The sequence below is a fragment of the Sus scrofa genome, chromosome 14, assembly GCF_000003025.6.
Source record: "Sus scrofa isolate TJ Tabasco breed Duroc chromosome 14, Sscrofa11.1, whole genome shotgun sequence".
In the NCBI taxonomy this organism is placed as follows: Eukaryota; Metazoa; Chordata; class Mammalia; order Artiodactyla; family Suidae; genus Sus; species Sus scrofa.
Window position 1 is genome coordinate 18853117 of NC_010456.5, and position 26044 is coordinate 18879160.

Sequence of the window (26044 nt, forward strand, 5' to 3'; positions counted from 1 at the left end):
GGATCCGAGCCACCTCTGCAAACTACACCACAGCTCATGGCAATGCTGGATCATTAACCCACTGAGCAAGGGCAGGGATCGAACCCGCAACCTCATGGTTCCCAGTCGGATTCGTTAACCACTGAGCCACAGCAGGAACTCCTATAATTCATTTTAAATTGAGTTTACTAAAAATTTTGAAAGTATTCTCAATAAACAAACAGTTAATTTGTACTTTTATTTACATATATTTATTTTCTTGGTAAGATTAAAAACTCACCTCTCTGGTCACTGACCAATACTCTGATTTGCTAAAATTATGATGGTGAATTTGCTTCTTAGTTTCTAGGTTGTAGTTCCTATATGTTGGCATAATAGAAAAGTAGATAATATTATAAAATATATATTTATATTGTTTTATAAATACCATCATTTTATTCATCATATTCTATAGTATCCAACCTATAAACTCACTGAAAACAGTGAGTCTTAGTCATGCTTATCACCAGCACCAAGCACAATGAATGAATGAATTCCATTACTTGGTGATTTTTTTGGTGAAAAATATAAGTTTTATATAAGAATGTCTCAAGACACAGTATTATTCTCTTTTAACACTTAAATTTTATAGTTAATATAGTGACAACATTTGAAATACTAACATTGAACTTAACCTGATTTTCCTGATGCGTCAGTATTTCTGGCTAGATTATGTTTTATCTACGGATGGCTGCTTTTTATTTTGAGGAAGCCAGTGCTTTCTTTTCTTCTTTGTGGTCTTGTTGGATTCTTTGCTTATTTACCTCTACAAAAAGTGACGCCCAGACCAAGGGATTATACATGATAATGGAAACTCAGAATGGATTTTGGAATAAATGACTACTGCACATCTACAACATATAATTCTCAACTATTCCCATTTTCTTGATCTCCAATTTTATTTAATAGTGTGCTCCATCAGGAAAAATTTAATATACACTGCATATAAATATTTTTGATTTATTAACTAGGAATATTAATATATTAATGTAACATTTAACTTGAAGTATCTCAAAATATAAGTTCAAATGAAATGAGACACTTAACTAATATTGCTGCTGCATACTCACTAGTGAACATTTTTGTGCACTTTTTGGAGTGTGCAAACTTTACTTTAAGTCTCACTACCCAACTGACTTCTTTATTTTGCTTCTGGGAGAGTCCTAAGTAGCTGGAAAAGGAGGGAATGATGGGAAGAGGGAGAGAGATGGAAAGATAGACTGAGATAATCATCCACACTGCAAATCAATCCTCAAAATGTTAGATAACTTTCATTTTGTTAGACAAACTTTTAGCCCTGTAATTCTGCAAAATAGACAATATATTGCCTGAGAAGAGTTATTATTAGGAAAGAAAGGAGAATGCATCAAATATATTATGATGTTTACATTATTCAATTCTGTTATGTTGAGTTTTGGACTTTTATGTACTGCTTACTCATTAATTCTATTATGTTTTAATGACATCAAATGCACTCCATCAGAACTAGTGCCAGCTTCTTGCAGTGGCTGCCATAAAAAAATGCAGTAACAAATAAATCAGTGTGTCTGTATGCACCATCTTTAAGATTCATTTCAATATATGATTATTAAAATATAGAGAAACCATTTAATTACATGATATGCTATTAGCCTGGTGTTAGCCCACAGTAAGATAGCTCTGTAAAAATTCACCAGCTTATCTAACTAAAGCCAGGAGCCATCATCTAAGTATCTCCAAAGGGCTTACATACCTCAATTACCTGGAGACTGACTTTTCTGGCAAGATATGGCACCTTCTTGCATAGGACTGACATATAATACTGATAAAATTATCAGAAAGTGAGACAAATGAGAAACGAAGAAAAACAGCAAACCCTAGCAGCTCAAAGGAAAGGAGTCCAAAAGAATGGAAAAATGATTCAGAGTCAGGGCAGTTAGCAACGAGAACCACGAGAGGAGAAAAGAGAGGCCAAGTGAGAGTAAAGAAGATAAATGTCTCCATGGCTGTGACACTAGCAATTCTCTAGCCATCTATCCATCCCAAAGCCTTTGCTGTACAATCCCCTGAAGTACATTAGTGGTAGAAGGGCAATGCATCTTTCTTTCTGCTGGGGCACTTGAGAGAACAACCTAAGCTATTCAATAATAAAGAATAAAATATTTAATAATTTTAACACTTCTGATCTGCAACATAGAATTCTATCACATGAATGCATGCATGTGTGATGTGATAATTCCCCTCCGGAAAGCTATGAAATAGGAACTATTTTGTACCACTTTAGTGATGAGGGAGGGGATACACAGAGAGGTTAAATACCAGACCTACACACATTCAGGCTGTAGAACAGCAGAGTAAACTTGAAACTGACAGCTAAACCACAGAGAACACACTGATCTGAAAAATATTTGCTCAACTTCAATCACATGCTATGCACTCTTCTGTGCATTTTGGATACTCAAGTGAATAAAACAGAAGATCCCTGCCATTGTGCAGTTAGTTCTTCATTTGGTCTCAACAGCTGTAGAAGCCATCACTGTATTCTAGAATGGCAATAATAGTCTCATTAAATATTAGCACCTAGCAGAAAGGAGCAAACAGAGAGTTTTGTCCCTTATTTAACAGCATATTTTTACAATGCTTTGCAGAGAGAAATATTACATGAATGTGATAGAGATAAAAATGAGGAAAGTCAATATCTCCCAAAATATTTTATTTAAAGAAGTAACATTTCAGATCATCTCCTAGATAACAGTCACCCCTAGGTCCTATAGTATTAACATCTTCTGTTCCACAGTAAGCAAAATGCTATACCAATTTTTAAAATTATGACCTGGGGGAATTAATTTTAATTGATTTCAGGTGTATTTTATTAAGAAAAGAACCCTCAAAATTCATTTTATTAAAGAACAGTAAGAGACAGTAAAATGTTAGACCTCGATTAACAGGAAAACCTAATTATCTAGGAAGGGTCATTTCTCCAGTGATATTAAGAGAAATTAGGAATAGGCCCATTTCCTGAGAGAGGTAGGCATTTTTCTTTCCTTCCCAAATGCACATTGAAGGAATAAAAAATTAATGTTTGGAATAAAAATAGGTCTTAAACAACTGTTCTTAAGAGATCTCTGTTAGAACTGTACTTTGAATCTCCTCATTTGTTGCTTTCTCTTTAAGCGTCCTACCTTAACTGTTATACACCAGAGAGACCTCTCCCTAATTTGACATGTGCTCTTTCTTCAAATTCTTCTTCGAACCTGCATTTTGGGGAAGTGTTGGCAATGATACTCATGTTGAAGTTTTCTCTCTAAGAGAGTTTCAGTTCCTTGTGCTTTATGGTAGGGTTAAATGAAATTGTAATTTTCCATGTATAACATCATTATTATTAAAATAATTTATTAAAAATAATAAATAGGTATTTGGAGAAGTAATCACTAAATAACAAATGTTTTGGTTTTCTCTCTTCTTCTTAAAAATACTTCACAAACAGAACTTGGCAATAACAGAGCCATGAAGCAAATTTTGTGGCACAAAAATAATTTTTAAATAGTTGAAGAAAGTAAACGGCAGATGAAGTGAGCTTTGTCAATTTATCCAGTTGACAGTAAGATTATCATGATGCCAAAAGAGCTTATAGTCAACTTCTCCAAGAAGTGAAATATCTTGCCTTTTTTCAAAGTACACATATATATGTATATTTGTGTGTGTGTATATGTGTATATATATGTGTGTGTGTATATATATACACACTTGTCTTTTGTCTTTTTAGGGTTTTTCGAAGTATATTAATGTGTTAATACCACGAAGAGCACTAACCACTTTATAGTTGTAGCAACAAAAAGGCAATTTGTGTTGATTTTAGGACACATTTCTGTAAGAAATAAATAAGTAGCCCCATTCCTATCTTTTTGCTTTCAAGCACAGATGCAGATCACACAGAGATGGTAAAAAAGCAATCACAAATGACTCAGAGCAGTAAAGAAATGTCAGTAATACCGAAAAACATAATCCCTTTGCATCAAGCAGAAATATTTGCATGGCTTTTAATAGCTTCCAAAAGTTACCAATTTCCAACACTTAAATAATCAACCATGTGATAAAAGTCAGAATACCTTCCAGGGGTTCTAACACTTGGCCCAATGTTTTTGTTCTTTCCTTTGAGGCCCACGTTGCATCGGATGAGCCGTCTGTGTCTGAGCACTCCGTTGGAGGATTATGAATGTCAAACATCTAATGCTTATGAGCTGCGATGGCCCCTGTGAAAGTGTCCACGCAACCTAAAAATCAAGTAATACAGCCGACACATAGCACACATCCAAAACCAAAACCCAGTCTCTCAACAAATGTGGGGCTTCATGGGTCAGCTATACATCTTTTCAATTAAGTGCAACAGTGTTACTGCCTTATCCTTCCTTCCAGTTTCCATGCCATCTAGGTAATAGTTTTGTACCCCATCCCCTTTCCTAGAGTAACTCACCACATGCTCTTGGTTCTCCTCCTTCTGAAGTTCTGTTGAATACTAAACATGAATTTTTATACTAAAATTTTATACTAAAATTACTCTATTTTATTGAGTAATTGTATTAGTTTGCTAAGACTACTGTCACCAAGTACCTCAAAATGATGTCGTGCTGGAGTAGGGTGGCCTCTGATCCAATATTATTCTTATAACAAAAGAGGAACTTGGGACACAGACGCAGACACATCTACAACAACCTATTCCCAGATAAGGTCACATTCTCAGGTTTGGGTAGTTAAGAATTCAGTACATGCATTTTAGAGGAACACAATTCAACCCAAACAGTAATATATACTTAAGAAAAATATATATTAGTATACACTTAAATATATATACTTAAGGAAAAAAATTAAAACCATTAACAACAGTTTTCAGTGAAGAGGAACTCTTTCTCCCCACAAATCTTGAACCAGTTGTTCCTCTTCCAGAGATTACTGGTAAACATTTCTTTCTTATCCTTCTAGGGATAGTCACCATAAAAAAAGTGTGTTGTATAAATATTTATGTTTTTTTACACATGCACTGGCCTGATATAAAGTCACTGTTTTTAATCTTTTCATTTTCAAGTTATTAAGATTTTTTGAGAAAGATAATAACAAATGTGGCTTTGTGGGAAATGAAAGCATTAAAAATCCATCTGTATATCACCATCTGAGTTCTGAACACCATGCTAGCCATGGAGTAATAAAAAAAATCATCAAGTGTGTAACTACATGTCTTATTTATTTATTTATTTTATTTTATTTTATTTTATTTATTTTATTTTATTTTTTTGGTCTTTTTGCTATTTCTTTGGGCCGCTTCTGCAGCATATGGAGATTCCCAGGCTAGGGGTCTAACCGGAGCTGTAGCCACCAGCCTACACCAGAGCCACAGCAACGCAGGATCTGAGCCGCGTCTGCAACCTACACCACAGCTCATGGCAATGCCGGATCTTAACCCACTGAGCAAGGGCAGGGACCGAACCCTCAACCTCATGGTTCCTAGTCGGATTCGTTAACCACTGCGCCACGACGGGAACTCCTATTTATTTATTTATTTATTTTTCTTAACCTCCTGTAACTATCATCAGTCTGCACAGGAGTTACATGTGGAAAGCATAGTATTTAATTTCTGCTGAGACACTCTGGTCTCTCTCTTTGCTAACTGCCAACAAGGGTGGCATTGGATGACAATAGATAATCCACCAGACATGAAGTCTGAACAAAAAATAAACAATTATTGTCTAACCTACTGAAATGTGGGGGCTGTTTTGCACACAGCAAAACACACAGCCTAGCCCATTTTGGCTAATAAACACACTGTGTCTATTATTTTATTTTCAAATATCCAATGAGAGGAAAAGCACTCTTTTTCAGTCTACTGCCTCCAACTTTCTTTTAATTTATGTTAAATATTGTCTTTTATTTTCCACTTATTTGTAAGAAAATATTTTATGTGATTTTCTCATAGGCAGTATAGGCTGAGCCTTTTTTTAAAAAAAAATCTAAATGAACGATCCCTTCTTTTGAATGGGCGTAATTTTATTTATATTTATGTTTAGTGTAGTCATTAATATGTTTGTTTAAATCTGCCATCTTCCTATTTGTTTTCTACTTTCCTGTGAAGTTATTTTCCAACTCATTATTTTACCACCTTTCTTTTCTATTAACTGAGCATATTATTTTTTATGCAATCAATATGTATTTAGTGACCACTACATATATTCTATGATTCCATTTTATCTCCTTTTTTTAGGTTACTAGTTCCAACTGTATTTTATTTCTTATGTGTCTTCTTTAGGATTCATAGTACCCTAGAGTATAGTATCCTTTGCTTTATTACATTCTACCTTCAAATACTATTAGGCCACCTCACATATAAGAAACTTACAATATTATATTTCTGTGTCTTCCATTTCAACCTTTTTGGCATTATTGTCATGTTTTACATGCAATGACTTTTAATTATGTTATATATGCTATAATATATTATGTTTTTACATCATTTGTTATTTTTTAACTATTAAAAATACTTAATTTTTACTGTTTCTCATCCTCTTTAACCACTGAGCTGATCTAGATTTCCCTTGGGTATCATTTCCTTTCATTCAGAAGAACTTATATTTCTCATACTGTAGAACTGATTAATATTAATTCCTTCAAATTTTACACTGAAAGAGTTTTAATTTTGCTTTCATATATGAAAGCTGTTTCCAATTGGTATGGGGTTGTAGGCTGACGGTTTTTCTTACTTGACTTTGAAAGCCTTGCTTCATGCATGGTTTATGGTAAGAAGTCCACTGTTAGCATTTTCTCTGTTTCTTTATATTCCATGGGCATTTTTCTATGACCTTGTTTATAATTTATTGCTGATTTTGAGCACATTGTACTGTGCTTTTTTATAGTTTTATTCATATTTTTTGTTTTGGGTTTCACTGAAATTCTTAGAACTTCTTTCATCAAATGTGATACATTTTTGCTATTATTTTCCAAAAATACATTTACCTACCTATTTCCCTATTTTGGGGAAGGAGCACAAATTTCTCATATTTTAGGCCCCTTGTAGCTGTTCCGCAGCCCACTTATGCTTTATTTTTATTTCATTTTTTTCTTATTGTGTTTCACTTTGTGTAGTTTCTATTTTGATGCCTTCAAATTTTTACGTTTTTATTTTGGTCTATTATTATTTGCCATTAGTCCCATATAGTATGATTTAATCTCAGACACTAATTTTCATTTCTAGGAATTTGATTTGGCTCTTAAAAGGAAAAAAAGTCTTCCATTTCCACAGTCACCACTGACAGTGATTCGCTTGTTAACCACCCTAGCCAGGACCCTTTCAACCCCCTCTTAGCTGGGGCTCCACCTGGTGGATAAAACTGCAGCCTCTCAGCAGGGGTGATCTGTCCATATCTCCCCTCCACACACACATGCAGTCTGGAAGAAGTGAGCAATCACCAGCATGGTTTCTAACAGCTCAAAGCTGCATTCCTAGGATGACCCTTCCCCTCTTACATTGCCTGCTTAAGAAAACTCACGGCTGCCAAAACAATGGACTACTGCAGCCAACACCTGACCGGAGGACCCATCTTCCAGCCTCTGTGACTTTGATGAACTTGGGATAACAACCCACATGGGCTTCACGTGGACCTGACTCTGTTCAAACTCTGGCAGCTCCCACTCCCTGCTTCCTCACTCTCCATTTAAAATTCTTGGTCACTTCTTTACACATCCACCCCGCACTCAGTTCATGCCGGACCATCTGACCTATTGCAAGAGAAATTCTAACTAAAACCTGTCCCAATCACATTAGTGCCTGGCTTTATCACTGACACTATATTCAATCTTTCCTCCAGCTTTATGAACTCATGGAATACAGTAAGGTAACTATGATTGTCCTCTTCTAATGATTCTTGCTTTGGTGTTTACTGTGTGAACCAGGACAGACTAAGAAAATTCTGCCTTTGCACCACCACCTGTGCCTCTGCAGTGCCTAGGCAATGACGTTCTGTTTAATCTATGCCCCTTGAATAACGAGTGTTTTCTCTCCAGCTGATGGAAACACAAACTTTCTCAGCTGTGCTTTAGCTCAGAAGCTTTTTGCCTCAGTGTTTTCCTCCAGGTGGCGCTCTTGCAGTCTCGGGTGGTTTCTTGTACTGATCCCTCATTCACCTGGAGGCGTGGGGAGGGCCATGCGCACAACTGGAGAGCTCAGCTCTGTACTGCTTCCTTCTGGCTGGCACGCGGCTTGGTGCATTCTGCTCGCCCTGACATCTTGGAATCCACTCTGTTCCGGAAATCTGGGAGAAAGGCAGCCAACTCCTGTTCCAGCTGGACTGCCCCTCCCTGAGGCACTGCAGATACTCGCTCCAGAAGGAAAGGTGGGCAATTACAAATTTCTTCTCCTGGGTTTCCTCTGTTTCAGGGACTACTGTCCTGCACTACATTTTTTCAAAGTCTGGTAAACTTTCTTTTGATAAGTTTTGTCTGGTTCTTTTTTTATAGGCTAGAGGGGAAATATGGTACCTGTTTTTCTACGTTACCTAAAAGCAAACGACTCCCCTCACACACACTCAATTTCAATTGAAATTAAAGTTTGTTGTCTCTCCTTGTTATATCCCACCCTGTAGAGTAATGTTTGACATAAAATGGGCCCTCTAAAATGGTTGCTGAATCAATCAATGAATCAGAGAATGAATGTCCCATATAAAGAAAAATAGGTGGCTTTTTTCTTCAGGGTTGTACAAACATAAATGTGTTCCTTTGTTGAAACCTTCAATCTCCAAAGATATTCACATCTTCACACACAAGAAGAACTTCTAATTTATACACATTGCTTTTTCCTTTGCTGAAGGTTTTGTGAACATAAATTAGTTCACTTCTCTTACAATTCATACAACCCGCAGTAGACTGGATTCTGCCCACATCTTTTGACTGATTTTGTTCTATTTTACATAAGACACGATGTCCTAATTGCTGAGCAAATACCTAGCTCAGCTCTTACGCTTCCTGACAACTCTTGAGGATTTCAAGCTATGAATCATCATCTTCTTCATACAAATTTGTTTCTTTGTTTCTAATTTTTTACTGCTATGCTTTGTAAGCTGGTGATATGCCACTCTTTGGAATTGATTTGGATTCCAGTATGCTAAAACGGCAAAGGCATGATTTTGCTTCTGAATTTTCTTTGTTATGTGCTGTTACCAGTCTTTACATTTGATAGTGCTCTCAGATGTAGTTCACTGTCCTTGTTATTTTGTTTTTTCTCTATTTGTATTTATTCCTCCTAGGCAATTCGGTATATGTTGAATGGCTTTTAAAAGTTTCCATAGAATGAAGACTCTAAAATTTGTATCTATAGCTTTGACCTTTACTGAGTTTTTAGACCTTTGTTTTTCTGCCCACTTGACATTATCCATTGGCCATCCGTACACATTAAAAAGATTTAGCATGTCAAAATAACTTTGTTCCATCTTTCTGAAAAGTCCAAAATTTTCCTAATCCAGCATGTTTTCAGAGCAAAACATGTAACTGTTAATTTTTTGAATCCTTACTTTATTTCACAGCCCATGTTTTACTAATCAAGTTTTAAAAATAAATTTCAAATCTGTCCATTTCTCAAGTTCCCAACTCTGCCACTCTTTTCCAAGACATCATCACTTCTGAGATTATTACAGTTGCTGCCTAATAATTTCCCTCTGTTGGTTCCTAATTTCTGCTTTTGCTTTAATCCTCCAAGAAGAAAATAGAAATGGTCCTTATTTTTAACTATTAAATTGATTTTTTTCCCCTCTTGCTCAGCGTTATCCAGTGGCTTCTTACTGCATGTAGGAGGAATAGAAGTTTCTATACGGTGTATTTTGCTGGGGCTGTGTTAACAAAGTACCACAAACTTGGGGCTTAAACAACAGAGAATTATTGTCTCACAGTCTGGAAGATAGAAGTTTGAAATTAAGATGCCAGCAGGGCTGGTTCTTTCTGAGGCCGTGAGAGGTAAATATGTTCCCAGCCTCTCTCCTCGGCTTGCAGATTCTGCTTTCTCCCAAGATCCTCTTCCACCATCTTCCCTCTGTGTCTGTCCACCTCTGTGTCCAAATTTCTTTTTTCACTAAGGCAAACCATCCTGTTGGGTTAGAGTCCACCTTAGCTGCCTCATTGTAACTTGATTACCTCTGTAAAGCCCCCATCTCCCAGTAAGGTTGCCTTCTGAGGTTCTGGGGATAGGGCTCTTAATACATCCTTTTGTGGGAGATAATGTTCACCCCATGACATGTGGTAGATGGTATTATATGGGCTGCCTTCCTGATCATATCCTTCCATCTTCTCTCTTTCTCCCTCTGTTTAAACACAATGAGCTTGGTTGCTGATGCTGCTGCGGCCTCTATTGCTTTCTTTAGTTACCTTTTATGTGTTTATTAAAGTATAGTTGATTTACAATGTTGTGCCAATTTCAGCTGCACAGCATAGTGACCCAGTCACAAACACACACACACACACACACACACACACACACACACACACACACACACGTATACACACATTCTTTTTCTCATGTTATCTTCTATCATCTTCTATCCCAAGATACTGGATAGAGTTCCCTGTGCTGAGGAGCAGGACACCATTGCTTATCCATCCTAAATGTAGTAGTTTTCATCTACTAACTCCAAACTCTGTCCATTTTGTTCCCTCCCCCTCAGTGACCACAAGTCTGTTCTCCATGACTGTGAATCTGTTCCTATTTTCTAGATAGGTTCATTTGTGCCATATTTTAGATTCCACATATAAGTGATGTCATATGACATCTATCTTTCTCTTTCTGACTTACTTCACTTAGGATGAGAATTTCTAGTCTGTTGTTTTTTACAGGGAGATTCATTTCCATCCCATTGTTTTACATCTGATGTTCACTTTGCCAAGAATGTTCCATCCCCACATCCTCCCTTTTTCACTCTCCCTCAGTGCAGATAGATTGCCAATCAAATATCCCTTTTCAAATGTACTTTCCATGATTTCTGTGCCTAAATAACCTCAGCCTCAGCACCACTCTGTATCCCTCCACTGCTTTATTCCTTGTTGGATTTTCTATGTTCATTTGATGACACCATGTGTTATTCGTTTATGTTTCTTCTATCCTAGGAGAATATAAACTCCATGACGAAAGGACCGTGTTTGTATCACACATTTTATAATCCCAGATGTTAAAACAGTGCCTCGCACATACGGCATCCATCCTTTCATTCATTCATTCTCAGGAAAGTCTAAAACATGAAAAAAAACTTTGCTTTCAATTTCAGTAACAAGCCAACTTTCCAATTTGAAATTTTGAGATATAGGTTTTCATTGATCAAATGAGCAACATTCAGGTGCATGTATCTTTTTCAGTGAAAGTTTTATCTGGATATATGCCCAAGAATGGGATTGCTGGGTCATATGGTAGTATTATATTTAGTTTTCTGAGGTACCTCCATACTGTTTTCCACAGGGCTTGTACCAATTTACATTCCCACCAACTATTCACAATAGCAGGACATGGAAACAACCTAAATGCACATTGACAGATTAATGGACTAAGAATATGTGGTATATATACACAATGGAACACTACTCAACCATAAAAAAGAACAAAATATTTCCATTTACAGCAGCATGAATGGAACTAGAGACTCTCATACCAAGTGAGTTGTCAGAAAGAGAAAGAAAATACCATATGATATCACTTACATCTGGAATCTAATATACAGCATATATGACCCTTTCCACAGAAAAGAAACTCAGTGACTTGGAGAAGAGACTTATGGTTGCCAAGAGGAAGAGGGAGGGAGTGGGATAGACTGGGATTCTGTGGTTAATAGACCCAAACTATTGTATGTGGAGTGGATAAACAATGAAATCCTGCTGTATAGCTCAGGGAACTATATCTAGTCACTTGTGATGGAACATGATGGAGAATAATGTGAGAATAAGAATATATATATATATATATATATATATATATATATATATATATGAATGACTGGGCCACTTTGCTGTACAGTAGAAATTAACAACACTGTAAATCAACTATAATGGGAAAAAAATCATATAAACTTAAAAAAATGAGCAACATTAATGGCCATATTTAGTCTGGCAACTGTATTGTGAGATGTGGACGTTAATGGTCTTTAGGAGGCAGCATAAATTGTTGCAATAGACATTTTTGGCAGTGCCTGTTTAGATGCATTAAGATGTTTATACCCTTGAACTTAGTCACTTTGGTACTTAAGAATGTGTCATGTGCATCATGAGGAAATAACATCTTCAGAAGATGACCTGTGACTGCAATTTATTCAGCAATTCTAATTCTAGTCGTGAAAAAACTTGAAATAAATTATCTAAAAAAATAAGAGATTTCAATTACAATTGTAAATAGGTATATGTAAAAACTACCCACACTCCTTTGACTTAAGCAAATATAAACTTATTTTTTCTATCTTAACTAGAGTTTCCAAAGGGAGATAGTTCAACCATCCTACAAGGTCCACAGCTCTTCGTATAACCTGTCCTTCCATCCTTTGCACCTTGTCTGTCATATGAGAGGAGCCACATGCTTGCAATGACTGCTACCCTCCAGGATTGGGATGATGGCTACAGGAAAGAAAAGAGAGAGGGCAAAACACTATGAGGTTATAACTGTGCCAGGAAAGCAAAAGTTTCCCCCCAAACTCTCAGTTACTGGGCATTCTGTGATGTATCTATACCTGGAATGTCTGGAAGAGTGGAGACAGCCCAGCCTTAGATATATGTGGGGTGCAAGCATCTTTGGTTGCCAGCTCTCAGTGTCTACTGCACAGGATAAAGGTCATTTACTAATTGGAGTTTGGGAAAAGTGTTGTGAAAAGTGGGCATGTGTATAGGAAGCTTATTGAACACTGCTTTCAGGATCAGTATCAGTGGAGGGGAAAGCAGTTAGAGAACTTCGGGCTGTGGTGCAGCCGCAATAGAGGTCTGGACTTACTCTACAGGGAGCCCAGGAGTGGGCCTGGCCCTTCTGAGCTGCCCTGTCATCAAGGTCAGGGATGGTGCGTTAGACTCCATATCTGACAGTTTTTAGTGCCCCCGGGGAGGGGTGTAATTTAGATGAAGCAGTTTTCTTGGACTGAATGTACTGTCCAGAGAGGAAGACAGCTGAGAGCTATCTCTCATGAACATGAGCAGAGGTGGGGAGCAAGCAGTGTGTAGTCCTGAAGGACTGATCTGGGTGGTGCACCACAGGATGTGCTACGTCACTGAACACATTATGCATAATCAAATAGGGAAATGCAGACTTTATGACAATGCCTTGAAGAATGTTAAATGGCAGAGAGAAAGGCATGTGAAAAGTAATGACATTGCTATGAAACTCTGTGCGGTACAGTTGTAAACATGCATCACCCCTGTCTGTCCCTGTGCTTGAGGATGAGAACTTGACTGAAAGTTGCCCTCATCGGTGCTCTGTTTAACCACAGTGATTTGGAATTGACACACATAAGCACTTTGGTTGCCATAAAATGGAATTTCATTGGCTCCAGAAGAGACATATATTCATCGTGCTTTATTATCTTACTGCTTTTTGAAATAAGTTGTCTTTGTAAGAACACTGATACATAGTTCCTGGTTTAAAAATCACTCTTTTTCACAGAGAAGAATGTTTATATTTTGCTACACTATTATTTCTTATGTGATGTATAATATTATTAGATTATTTTAACTTATTCCTTTCTTACTATATATGTGACTCATGGTTGAGAATGCTTTAAAAATATTTCCGTGATGTAGACTTTTGTAAGCTTCAGTTAAGTAAGTACATATTTTAGCTGCCTGGCCTTCTTCCTATAGGGCTCCTCAACCCCTCATTGTTCTGGTGGTGGGTTGTAATCCTCAGATTTGGCCAAATAAAATAATCTAATTCTTTCTTTGATTGATTAATTTTTCATCAATACTACCATTATACAAAACATGTACAAAATTATACATTTAAAAACTTGAATCTTCTTCCAATATCTAATTTTAATGTGTTTACTTTCTACATCTTTTTTTCTGTTCCAATAATATATTTATTAACCAAAATAGGAAATTAAAATGTGACATATACTCCCAATTTCTCTAGCTCTCTCTGTTTTTCAAGAACATTAAAGTTATGTTTTATATTCGTTCTAAATTATTTATTGCTATCATTTAGTAATTGGCTAGTTTGTAGCTCATCTTGTTTTTTCCGCACAATTTGGAGTAGTTTTTATCATATGTATCTGATACATATAAATTTTCAGTGGATTTAATAAATTTGGCATGCTCTTCACTTTGACTATAGCATACTTCATAATACAACACACTACAAAAGTAGGCATTTCATAATTTCATTACACTTCTAGTGTAGCTAACTGATGCTGAATTTCTATGTGCCAGTGTGGTATTGCAGCGGAAAGAATCCTAAACAAGAGGAGTTGGTTATTGAGCTATAATCCAAGATATACAGCCTTGCACTGGAGAAAATGTATGTGAAGGTACTACCCCCTGCATATCACTGGATATTGTAATTAATTTCTATGTGCTTTAATGTTCCAGGAGAAGATACAGTTATTTGTCTGTGCCTTAGAGTACTGGCCTTACAGTATTTCAATCCAGCTCATGGCTTCCAAACTTTCAACTAAAAGAGCATTCCATTATCAGAGGGCATGCAACTTCTTTCTGGATGTTTATCCTTCTGTGCCGGAGATGCTCAGCTAGTGTAATGCTTGTAGCCCTTCGTGGCCTCTTCACTTCCTCCACCAGGAGAAGTAGATTTCTCTGGTATGTAAACTCAGAGAGAAAAAAAAAAAAAAAAAAACATTGCTTGGCAGATTCTGTGTTTCCTTTCTTCAGAAAAGTCCCCTTTCTCAGAGGAAGGCTTCCCTATTGTGGGGTAGCGAACATTAGGACAAAATTGCTGGAGGGCCAAACCTCACTGCTGTTTAGGAAGCAGGCTGGTCAGGAGGAAGCCTGGAATCTCCTTTGCTCTCCTGCAAGCAGTCCGTTTTGCAGCAGCATGCTCTGATCCTGGGAGTAAGGACTGTCAGCTGCGGTTTTCTGAGCCTAACCTCAAAGGCCCTGATGTCTAGTTAATCAGCCTTTAATCAATAAAAAATAAATAAATAGAATAAAAATGCGGAAAGGATATATAAGCAGGGTGAAAAATCTTCTTGCATGGTAAGGATGGGAAACTAAATTTCTGTGGCCCTTTGTGACAAAACTATACAAATTTTATATCACTTTTTAATTTTTAAGGCTTTGTGCCTCAGAAATACTGGGTTGTAAAGTCCACAGTTAGGAGGGCAAACAGACAAATTTGACATATAGGAAAAAAAAGGCTTTCTCTATCCAAGAATTTAGACATTATGGGCTTGAACTTCCATAGGAGTTTTTAAACAGTTAAGTCATATATCTTAGAGCCGTACATATGTATTACAGAGCACAGGAGTGTGACGTGAAAAGTTCTAACGTGATATTTTTGGTGCCAATAAATATATATGATATTATCAGACTGCCTTAATTATGGTTTCTTTTTAAGGTTATTTTGAGTAGCCATCAGAAAACACTAAGGGAATGGTGGAAGGAATAACCTTGAATTCTTGTGGTTTTTCCACATGGTTCACTGGCCCACTCCTTTTAACACGTGTGAGGTTTCCTTTGGATATTTATATATAAGGCAGAAACGTTATAGCAGATCTCATACTGAATTTAGTCCTCAGTGGAAAAAAAAAGATTTTCAAAGTTGAAATAAACATTAAAATGTTTGTGTATACTAAGATAAACTCTTTCTAGGATATTCCTTCTTTCTGACTTTTATATTAATGGGCTTTAAGGTTAGACAACAGGGCTGGCAACCTAGTGAATGTAAACAAAATATATTCAACTTACCCTGATTTACCTTTGAGTTTTTACCAATAGTCATTGCTTACATTAAGTAATAATTCATAAAACCAAATTTTACTGGGTAAAAATTCTAGGGGTTGACATTTGCCTTATTTTCTAAACTTCATGAGAGTCTTCAGTACTTTGATACTGTATATATCCTAATCATTATTTGGAGTCTTTAAAATACAGGCCCATTGGAGACTGAACATTGAATTGATGAGAAGTTAGCTGTCTGAAAATAGCCAAACCCACAGAGTCCTAGCTGTAGTAATCACCAGTTCTAACTGGGTCTCAGAACTTCTCTACCTGAAACTAAGCAAAATAAGGAGATGGGAACAAAAGAGACAAAGTCTAAGGAAAATTTTGATTTCAGAGTTTATTTGGAAATGAGACTAACTTGCAGAGGCATTTGCTTCCTAGGCTTTGATTTTGCTCAAGGATTTGGGGGCATCTTGTATCTGTGGTTGTATTGGTGTCATTGTATATTTTTATTAGAATCTCTTTATGGTATCATTTGATGTGATTGTGAAACCTCTGATGGGTGTTTTGTATCTTGGACATAAGGTGATGTGAGTTTAGAAGCCCAATAGGAAATGAAATCACAAGCTTGGAAATGGAGTGACATTTAGGTTAATAGAATTAGTATTTTGTTCAGATGCATTTCAGAGACTTTTAAGGCAAAATCAGGTCTAACTGATAGAATCTCAGTGACAGCTAAAGAGAGAAGTTATTGGTTTTGGCATTGTGGATTTTGGAAGGCAAGAGTATGAGTGACCCCCTCCACTTCCTGAGAGAGCCACAACCCTTCATGTTTTTTTTTTGGGAGGAGGGTAGGCTGAACCCACATCATATGGAATTTCCTAGGCTAGGGGTTGAATCAGAGCTACAGCTGCCAGCCTATACCAACAGCCACAGCAGTGCAGGATCTGAGCCACATCTGTGACCTACGCCACAGCTCATGGCAACACTGGATCCTTAACCCACTGAACAAGGCCAGGAATCAAGCCCACAATCTCATGGATACTAGTTGGGTGTGTTACCACTGAGCCACAATGGGAACTCCTTATTTATTTATTTATTTTATTTTATTTTGCCAAAATAACCCTTCATGTTCAATTCCAGCAGTTACACTGAGAGAGACAACAACCAAGGAATATTGTAACAATAATTTCTTTCAATTCCTGATGTTGCTTTTTGTGTTGACCAAGCTCATATGGTGCAACCTTGTCCTTTCTTTACCCTTTTACTAATTTAAGGGCTTGGAGTAATTTGCTTGATTGATAAATTTAGGAAGACTAACCAGAGCATGACTTGTATCTTTTCCAAGTGAACTGACCACAAGGCTACAACTGCTCTTCCAAGACCTTCTACAAAGGCATACATAGCTGTCTTAGACCTTAAAAAATGTAAAAGGGTGGATAAGGAAACCTATTTCAGCTCTAGTGGAAAGAATCCCCCATCTCTGCAAATTCCAAATCTCATCCCAAAGCTATGACTCCAAGTTATGAATTGAGTATGTGTGTGTTTCTCAAGAACATACTGAAAATCTCCAAGATCAGAAAATTTAAAAAATCATAATCAAGGCAAGAAGAATCAGCAGGATAATTATAAGGGTGACATTTGGAAAAGCAAGAGGAGTTGGGCTATTACCCAGTTGCCTGTGTAAACAGAACTGTGGGCAGCAGATTTCTTCCCAGTATGAATCCTAAAAATTATCATTTAAATGAAGTCACTGAACTTCTTCCAGAGGCGGGGTGAAGCTACAGTGGTATTTAGATGGAAAATTATAGCGCTTAAGGATTATGTAGAGAAAGAAGAAGATAATGGCCTCAATTTTCACCCAAATGTCTTTGGAGCAAATGAAATGCAGTACATCAAGATATGAGAAAAAATGAAATAGAAAACTTAGTAACTAGAGATTCTTACACTAGGTGAGGTAAGTCAGAAAGAGAAAGACAAATAACCACATAATATCACCTATATGTGGAATCTAAAATATGGCGAAAATGAACCTATCTACAGAACAGAAACAGACTCACAGACATAGGGAACAGACTTGTAGTTGCCAAGGGGGGATGGATGGGGAGTTTGGAGTTAATAGATATAAACTATTACATTTAAAACGGATAGACAATAAGGTCCTACTGTATAGCACAGGGAGCTATATCCAATCTCCTGAGATAGACTAGGATAAAAAACAATATAAAAAAGAATATATATGTATATATTCCTATATATATATATATATATATATATATATATATATATATATATTCACTTTGTGGTACACAGAGATTGGCACTACATTGTAAATCAACTATACTTTAATTTTTTTAAAAAATCTGTAGTAAGAGAAAATCAATGAAAGTCAAAAGCTGGCTCTTAAAAAAGATCAATAAAATTGATAGTCTACAAGCCAAACTGATCAAGAAAAAAGTCAGAACTTACCAATGCCAGCAGTGAGAACGTTAATATTCCTGAAGATTTTATAGATGGGAAAAGGAAAATAAGGGAGTATTCTGATTACATTCAATCAAATAAATTCAGCAGCTTTGAAGAAATGAAAATGTTCCTCAAAAGATACGTGTAACTAAATCTCACTCAACAAATAATAGTTTTTTTTTTTGTTGTTGTTGTTGTTGTTCTTGTTGTTGTTGCTGTTTCTTGGGCCGCTCCCGCGGCAATAATAGTTATTTAATACTTAAAAGCCACTCCACAAAGAATCTTTCAGACCAAGGCAGCTTTACTGATCAATTATACCAAAAAAAAAAAAAATGGATGAGATATTATCAAACTTGTAAGGAAAATTTAAGTAGAGTGAATGTTTCCAAGTCATCTATAAGGCTGACATTAACTTGGTACCAAAAACAGACAAAAATATTGCAAGGCAAGAAATCTACGGACTCATATCTCTCAAAAACATATATAAAACATTCTTTATAACTTCCAATATGATTTAGAATACTTAGTAAATGTAATTCAGCCATACATTAAAAAAAATACTATGTGATTACCAAATGGGATTTATGTTAGCAATGCATCAAATTTAAAAAAGAGCTCTATTTCAGCATTTTAACAGACTGAAAAAGGAAAATTGTGGATTATCGCAAAGATGATGAAAATCATTTCACAAAATCCCACAACTATGCCTGATGGAAACCCTTCAAACCCTCCCCTCCTTCCTTCCTTCCTAAGGCCTATTCCATAGCCAGGGCAACACCAGATCAGAGCCACATCTGCAACCAACAGCACAGCTTGTGGCAAGCTGGAGCCTCAACCCACTGAGAGAGACCAGGGATCAAATGCTGAAGCCTCAACCCACTGAGAGAGACCAGGGATCAAATGCTGAAGCCTCAACCCACTGAGAGAGACCAGTCTCTTCATGGAGACTACATTTTGTCATTAACCTGTGGAACCACGATGGGAATTCCAGAATGGAACTTTTTCAACTTGACAAAGGCCACTTCAAAAACCTGGAGCTAACACTGTAAAAATATGTTTCTTCCTAAGATCAGGAATAAGGTAGGAACATCTGCTCTCACACTCCTATTCAAACTTATAAGGTGATATGAATCGTGCAATATGCAAGAAAAAGGAGTAAAAGATATCTACATTATTCACAGTTTTATATGAATATGCCTTTATTTTGCATTAATTCCTTTTTTTTTCTTTCTCTCTCTCTCTCTTTTTTTTTTTTTTTTTTTAGGGCCACATCTGTGGCATATGGAAGTTCCAAAGTTAGGGATCAAATCAGAGCTATAGCTGCTGGCCTACGCCACAGCCACAGCAATGCAGGATCCAAGCCGCATCTGTGACCTACACCACAGCTCAAGGCAACCACGTATCATTAACCCACTGAGCAAGGCCAGGGATCAAACTACATCCTCATGGATACTAGTCAGGTTCATTACCACTGAGCCACAATGGGAACTCCACATTAATGCTTGAATAATACATGCTTGCTAATATTTTATGCTGACTAATTTTTCTTTCAGCGCCTCAGAGTAGTTCGACTTATTTCTGACAAAGTTTTTGATGGGAAATGAGCAAATGTTTGGATTTATCCTTTCCCTGTCCTGTTCTATTTCAGCTTTTTAAAATTTTCCTGTTATCTTTTGTTTTCATCAGTTTGAGTATGGTGAAACGAAGCATAGATTTCATCATGGCTACAGTTCCTAGAGTTTGCTAAACTTTATAAATATGTCAACTTATTTTTTTCACCAAATTAGAAAATATTGATATTCTCTTCTTTCAAATTTTCTTCTCCTCTGTTCTTTCTCTGGAACACCAGGTACATGCATGTTCATCATTCGTATATTGTTTAGTAATTCCCTGAGTAATTATTTATTATTCCCTTTATTTTTATTTGTCTTTGTTTTTGCCATGCCGTGGCATCCAGAAGTTTCTGGTCCAGGGATCAAGCCTGCACCACAGCAGTGAGCTAAGCCACAGCAGTGACAATGCTGGATCTTTAACCTACTAGGCCACCAGAGAGCTCCTCTCTTTTCTTTAAATAGTATAATTTCTATTGGTCTGTCTTCAGATTCATTAAGTCATTTCTCTTGTTATCTCATTTCAATTATTATGTACTTCCAATGATTTATTTTAAATTTCAGAAGTTGTATTTTTATCTCTAGAGTTTCCATTGGATCCTTTTTTTTTGTGGTTATTATTTCTCTCCTGAGACATCCTAATCTTTAATTAACTGAGAAGATATTTTATTTTACATCACCAAGGGTAATTATAACAGTGGCCTTAAAATCTTTATCTAACAGCTAATTTCAACATCTTGGGCTGTTGATTTTATTTTCTGTTGAGAATGGGTCTCATTCTTTAATTCTTGAAATATTGATTAATTTGGGATTTTTATCCTCCCTTAGGCTAAAAGGCAAAAACAAGTTTCTGTATTTTGTTTGAAATAGATATTATCTATTATCTGCATAAGTATTGCTTTAGTAGAAGTTTATTCCAGTGTACAAGAAGAAGAATGTTCATATATTGGCATTAATTCACTCTGCAAAAAATTTTACTTTTATTTCTTTAGACAAGGCATTTTCATTTCATGCACATTTAACTTTGGTTATTCTTTACTCTTTCTTGCATTTCCACACTCCGTTCTGGAATCATTTTTCTTCTGAATATATTAACATTTTCTTTAGCATAAACTTTGGTGGTAACATCTCTCTGTTTTTGTTTTTCTGAACACGTTTTTATTTTCACCTTAAAGAAACAAACTTAAACAAACTTGTTAGTTGTTTTAGTTTGCTGTCAATTCTTGTTGGAAGTTAAATTTTTGACATCTTAAAAGTGATAGTCCATTTTCTCCAAAATTATATTGTTTTGAGAAAACAACTGTCATTATTGACTCTAAAAAAATATTTTTCCTCTTGAAGACTTTCTCTTGCATATAAATGTTTAAATATATTCTTTAATTATATACATACATATATATATATATATATATATATATATATAATATGCCTAGTTGTGGGTTTCTTTGATTTTATTTTGTCCTTTCCCTGTTTGGTGTTTGCAGAAATTTTTAAATCAATGTTTTGTTACATTTTGCATTGTTGTTACAATTGCGTGAATCCTCTTATCTCTCTTGGGCTCCTCTTGCATTCCCTTTATATATGACTGATTTTCATAACATTTATGTCTCTTAGGTTCTTTTCTTGTTTTAATTTTTTTTTTGTCTTTTTGCCATTTCTTGGGCCGCTCCCGCGGCATATGGGGGTTCCCAGGCTAGGGGTCTAATCGGAGCTGTAGCTTCCAGCCTAAACCAGAGCCAGAGCAACGCAGGATCCGAGCCGTATCTGCGACCTACACCACAGCTCACGGCAGTGCCGGATTGTTAACCCACTGAGCAAGGGCAGGGATCGAACCCGCAACCTCATGGTTGCTCAAGGATTCGTTAACCACTGAGCCACGACGGGAACTCCTAACAAATTTTTAAGTATAGTTTATTTATAGCGTAGTGCCAATTTCTGCTATATAGCAGAGTGACTCAGTTATACATATATATATACATACACAATCTTTTTAGATGTTCTCTTCCATCCTGCCTATCCCAGGAGACTGAATGTAGTTTCTGCAAAAAGCATTAAGAACCTCATTGTGTATCTATTCTAAATGTAATGGTTTGTATCTGCTAACCCCAAACATCCAGTCCATCCCTCTCTTTCCCTCCCTTCTTAGCAACCACAAGTCTGTACTCTATGTCCATGAGACTGTTTTCTGTTCTGTAAATAGGTTCATTTGTGCCATATTTTAGATTGCACATGTAAGTGATAATTATATGGTATTTCTCTTTCTGACTTACTTCACTTAGTATGGGAGTCTCTAATTGCATCCGTATTTCTGCAAATGGCATTATTTCATACTTTTTATGGCTGAATAGTATTCAGTCATATATATGTAGCACATCTCAATCTGTTCATCTGTCAATGGATATTTAGATTGTTTCCATGTCTTGGCTATTGTGACTAGTGCTTTTATGAACATACATGTGCATGTATATTTTAAATTGTAGTTTTGTCCAGATATATGCTCAGGAGTGAGATTGCTGGATCATATATGATAGTTTTATATTTAGTTTTCTGAGGAATCTTCATGGTAGGTTCCATAGTAGTTATACCAATTTACATTCCCACCAACAGTATAAGAGGATTCCCTTTTCTCCACACCCTGTCCAGCCTTTTTTATTTGTAGATGTATTAATGATAGCCATTCTGACTGGTGTGAGGTGATACCTCACTATAGTTTTGATTGGCATTTCTCTAATAATTAGTCATGTAGAGCATTTTTTCATGTGCTTCCTGACCATCCATATGTCTTCTTTGGAGAAATGTCTATTTAGATCTTCTACTGTTTTTTCATTTGGGTTTCTGTTTTTTTGCTGTTGAGTTCTAAAAGTTGTTTGTATATTTTGGAGATTAAGCCCTTGTCAGTTGTTTGTTTGCAACTACTATTTTCTCCCACTGTGTACGTTGTCTTTTCATTTTTTTTTCTAAGGTTTCCTTTGCTGTGTAAACCTTGCAAGGTTTTTTTGTTTGTTTGGTTGGTTGGCTTATTTTTTTTTAAGGCCCTCACCCATGGCATATGGAAATTCCCAGAACTGGGGGTGAGTTGAAGCTGTAGCTGCCAGCCTATGCCATAACCACAGCAATGAAAGATCCAAACCACGTCTGTGACCTACAACATGGCTCACAGCCATGCCAGATGGTTTAACCCACTGAGCAAGATCAGAGATTGAACCCACATCCTCATGTTTGTTACTACAGAGCCACAACTGGAACTCCAGAAAGCTAGTAAGTTAGACTGGGTCCCATTGGTTTATTTTTGTTTTTATTTCTTTTGCCTTAGGACAGTGACCTAAGGAAGCATTTGTAAGGTTGATTTCAGGGAATGTTTTGCTGTGTTCTCTTCTAGGAGTTTTATGGTGTCTTGTCTTATGTTTAAGTCTTTAAGCCATTTTGAGTTTATTTTTGTGCATGGTCTAAAGGTGTGTTCTAGTTTCATTTATTTACATGCAGCTGTCCAGTTTTGATAGCACCACTTGCTAAAGAGACTTTTCCCCATTTTATACTCTTACCCCCTTTGTTGAAGATTAATTGACAGTAGGTGTCTGGGTTTATTTCTGGGTTCTCTATTCTGTTCCATTGATCTATCTGTATGTCTGTTTTGGCACCAATACCACACTTTCCTGACTATTGTAGCTTTGTAATATTGCCTGAAGTCTGGTAGATTTATGCCTCCTGCTTGATTTTTTTGTTTGTTTTTGTTTTTTTCTTTTCTTCAGGATTACTTTATCAATCCAGGGTCTTTTATGGTACAGTGTATATTTTTGGATTATTATAGTTCTGTGAAAAATGTCATGGGTAATTTGATAGGGATTACATTAATCTGTAGATTTATTTGGATAGTATGGCAATTTTAATGATATTGATTCTTCCAATCCAGGAGCATAGGATATCTTTCCTTTTCTTTGAATCTGCTTTAATTTCTTTGGTTAATATTTCGTAGTTCTCAGTGTGTAAGTCTTTCTTCTCCTTGATCAGGTTTATTCCTACTGTTTAATTTTTTTAGTGCAATTTTAAAAGGTATTGTTTTTTACATTCCTTTCCTAATATTTCATTGTTAGTATACAGAAATGCAACTGATTTCTGAATGTTAATCTTGTATCCTGCTACTTTGCTGAATTCATTGATCATTTCAAGTAGTTTTTGTGTGGAATCCTTAGAGTTTTCTATATATAGCATCATGTCATCTGCATGTAGTGACAATTTTACCTCTCTTCCAATTTGAATACCTTTTATTTCTTTTGTTTTCTGATTGTTGTGGCTCAGACTTACAATACTATGTTGAATAAATATGGTGGGAGTGGGCATCAGCTTTTAGTGGGAAAGCTTTCAGCTTTTCTCCATTGAGTATTATATTGGCTGTGGGTTTGTTATAAATGGCTTTTATTACGCTGAGATATGTTCCCTCTATACCCACTTTGGTAAGAGTTTTTATCATGAATGAATGTTGGATTTTGTCAAATTCTTTTTCTGCATCTATTGAGATGATCATATGGTTTTTGATGTTTCTTTTGTGTATATGGTATATTACATTTCTTGATTTGCACATGTTCAACCAACCTTGTAGCCCTGGGATGAATCCAATTTGCTTATTATACATGACTTTTTTTGTGTTTGTTGTTGAATTTGGTTTGCTAAAATTTTGTTGAGAATTTTTGCATCTATATTCATCAAAGATATTGGCTTATAATTTCCTTTTTTGGTGATATCTTTTTCTGGCTTTGATATGAGGGTGATGGTGGCTTCATAGAATATCATTAGGAGTATTCCTGCCTCTGCAATCTTTTGGGAGAATTTGAGAAGAATCAGTATAAGTTCTTCTTTGTATATTTGGTAGAATTCCCCAGGAGTGCTGGTCCCATCCTAATTCCTTTTCATATCTTCTTCATTTTTTTTTCTTTTTGTCCTACCCAGGTATGTGGAGGTTTACTTGCCCTTTTGGAAGTGTGAAGTTTTCTGCCAGTGTTAAGTAGATGTTTTGTGATAATCCTTCTACATGTAGATTTTTTTTTTTTTTTGATGTATTTGTGGGAGAAGTTAAAATCTGCGTCCTACTCTATCACCATCTTGATCTGAGGTCCTTAGGTTCTTTTCTGTATTTTATATTTTTCTGTATTTCTGATTTCACGATGTCTGTTTTTCTGATCTGTCCTCAAGCTCACAAATCTTGTTATTATCTAGGCTATGACCTATCTGTCTCTACTCACTGAATTAATAATTCCTTTACTTTTTAAGACTCTGATTTTTTTTTTTAGTTTTAGAATTCCCATTTGCTTTCTTTGCTTTTTATATAATCTATTTATTTACCAATATTATCTACGTGACTTTATATACCCATGGATATTTTAACGTCTGTATTAAATACCTCACCTTTCTGAATACAGTCATTTTGTGTCCATTTTAATTATTTTTTGGATGCTTTTTTGTGATTGTATTTTTACATTTCATATACCTGTGTTTTTAAAATTGATACTCTAATGTTATATACAAAAATAATGTAGCCATAATTTGAAAACCAATATAGTATTATGTATCCTTTAAAGGATTTGTCTCTGCTGTAGGCAGGAAGCTGGAGTTACAATGCCAGATTATATTAATCCAGTTGAGCTCCAGTCTTTGTAAGGACCAATTTATTTCCATTTACTTTTACTCCTATTTTATAGCCTTTCTGAATCATAAGCCAAAGGTGGTAGGGGTTTTTTTACATGTGATTTTTGTGGATGTGCCCTGAACTTCAACTTGCCTACCTAGTCTTAGGAAATTTTGATAGTTCTGCTCAGCTTTTCAATTCTTTGGCCACTTCTGGAGGAATGTGCATTTGGCTCTAGGATGTAAGTGACACCAAATGTGACCTCTCCCATTTATGCTTCTTTCTTCTATTTCTTGCGTAATACATTCCCACTGCTTTCTTTTAACTCTCTAGTGCCTCAAACTTGTTATTTTTTCTTAGTATTTAGAGCAACTTTTCTAATTATTTTCCGTAGGAAGGATTTTCCGAGTTACCTTCCTACATATACTAGAATAGTACAATGTAATAAATTGAGAAAAATGAAATCAAA

At 36.0% G+C, this 26044-nt stretch overlaps 1 long non-coding RNA gene across 1 annotated transcript in view; it reads left to right on the forward strand.

The window, feature by feature from the left end:
• Positions 8203-26044, forward strand: part of LOC110256654 — a 38846-nt gene continuing 21004 nt past the window's right edge. Inside the window, exon 1 of the long non-coding RNA XR_002338505.1 lies at positions 8203-8375. This is a non-coding gene — a long non-coding RNA (uncharacterized LOC110256654). The remainder of the gene's footprint in view (positions 8376-26044) is intronic.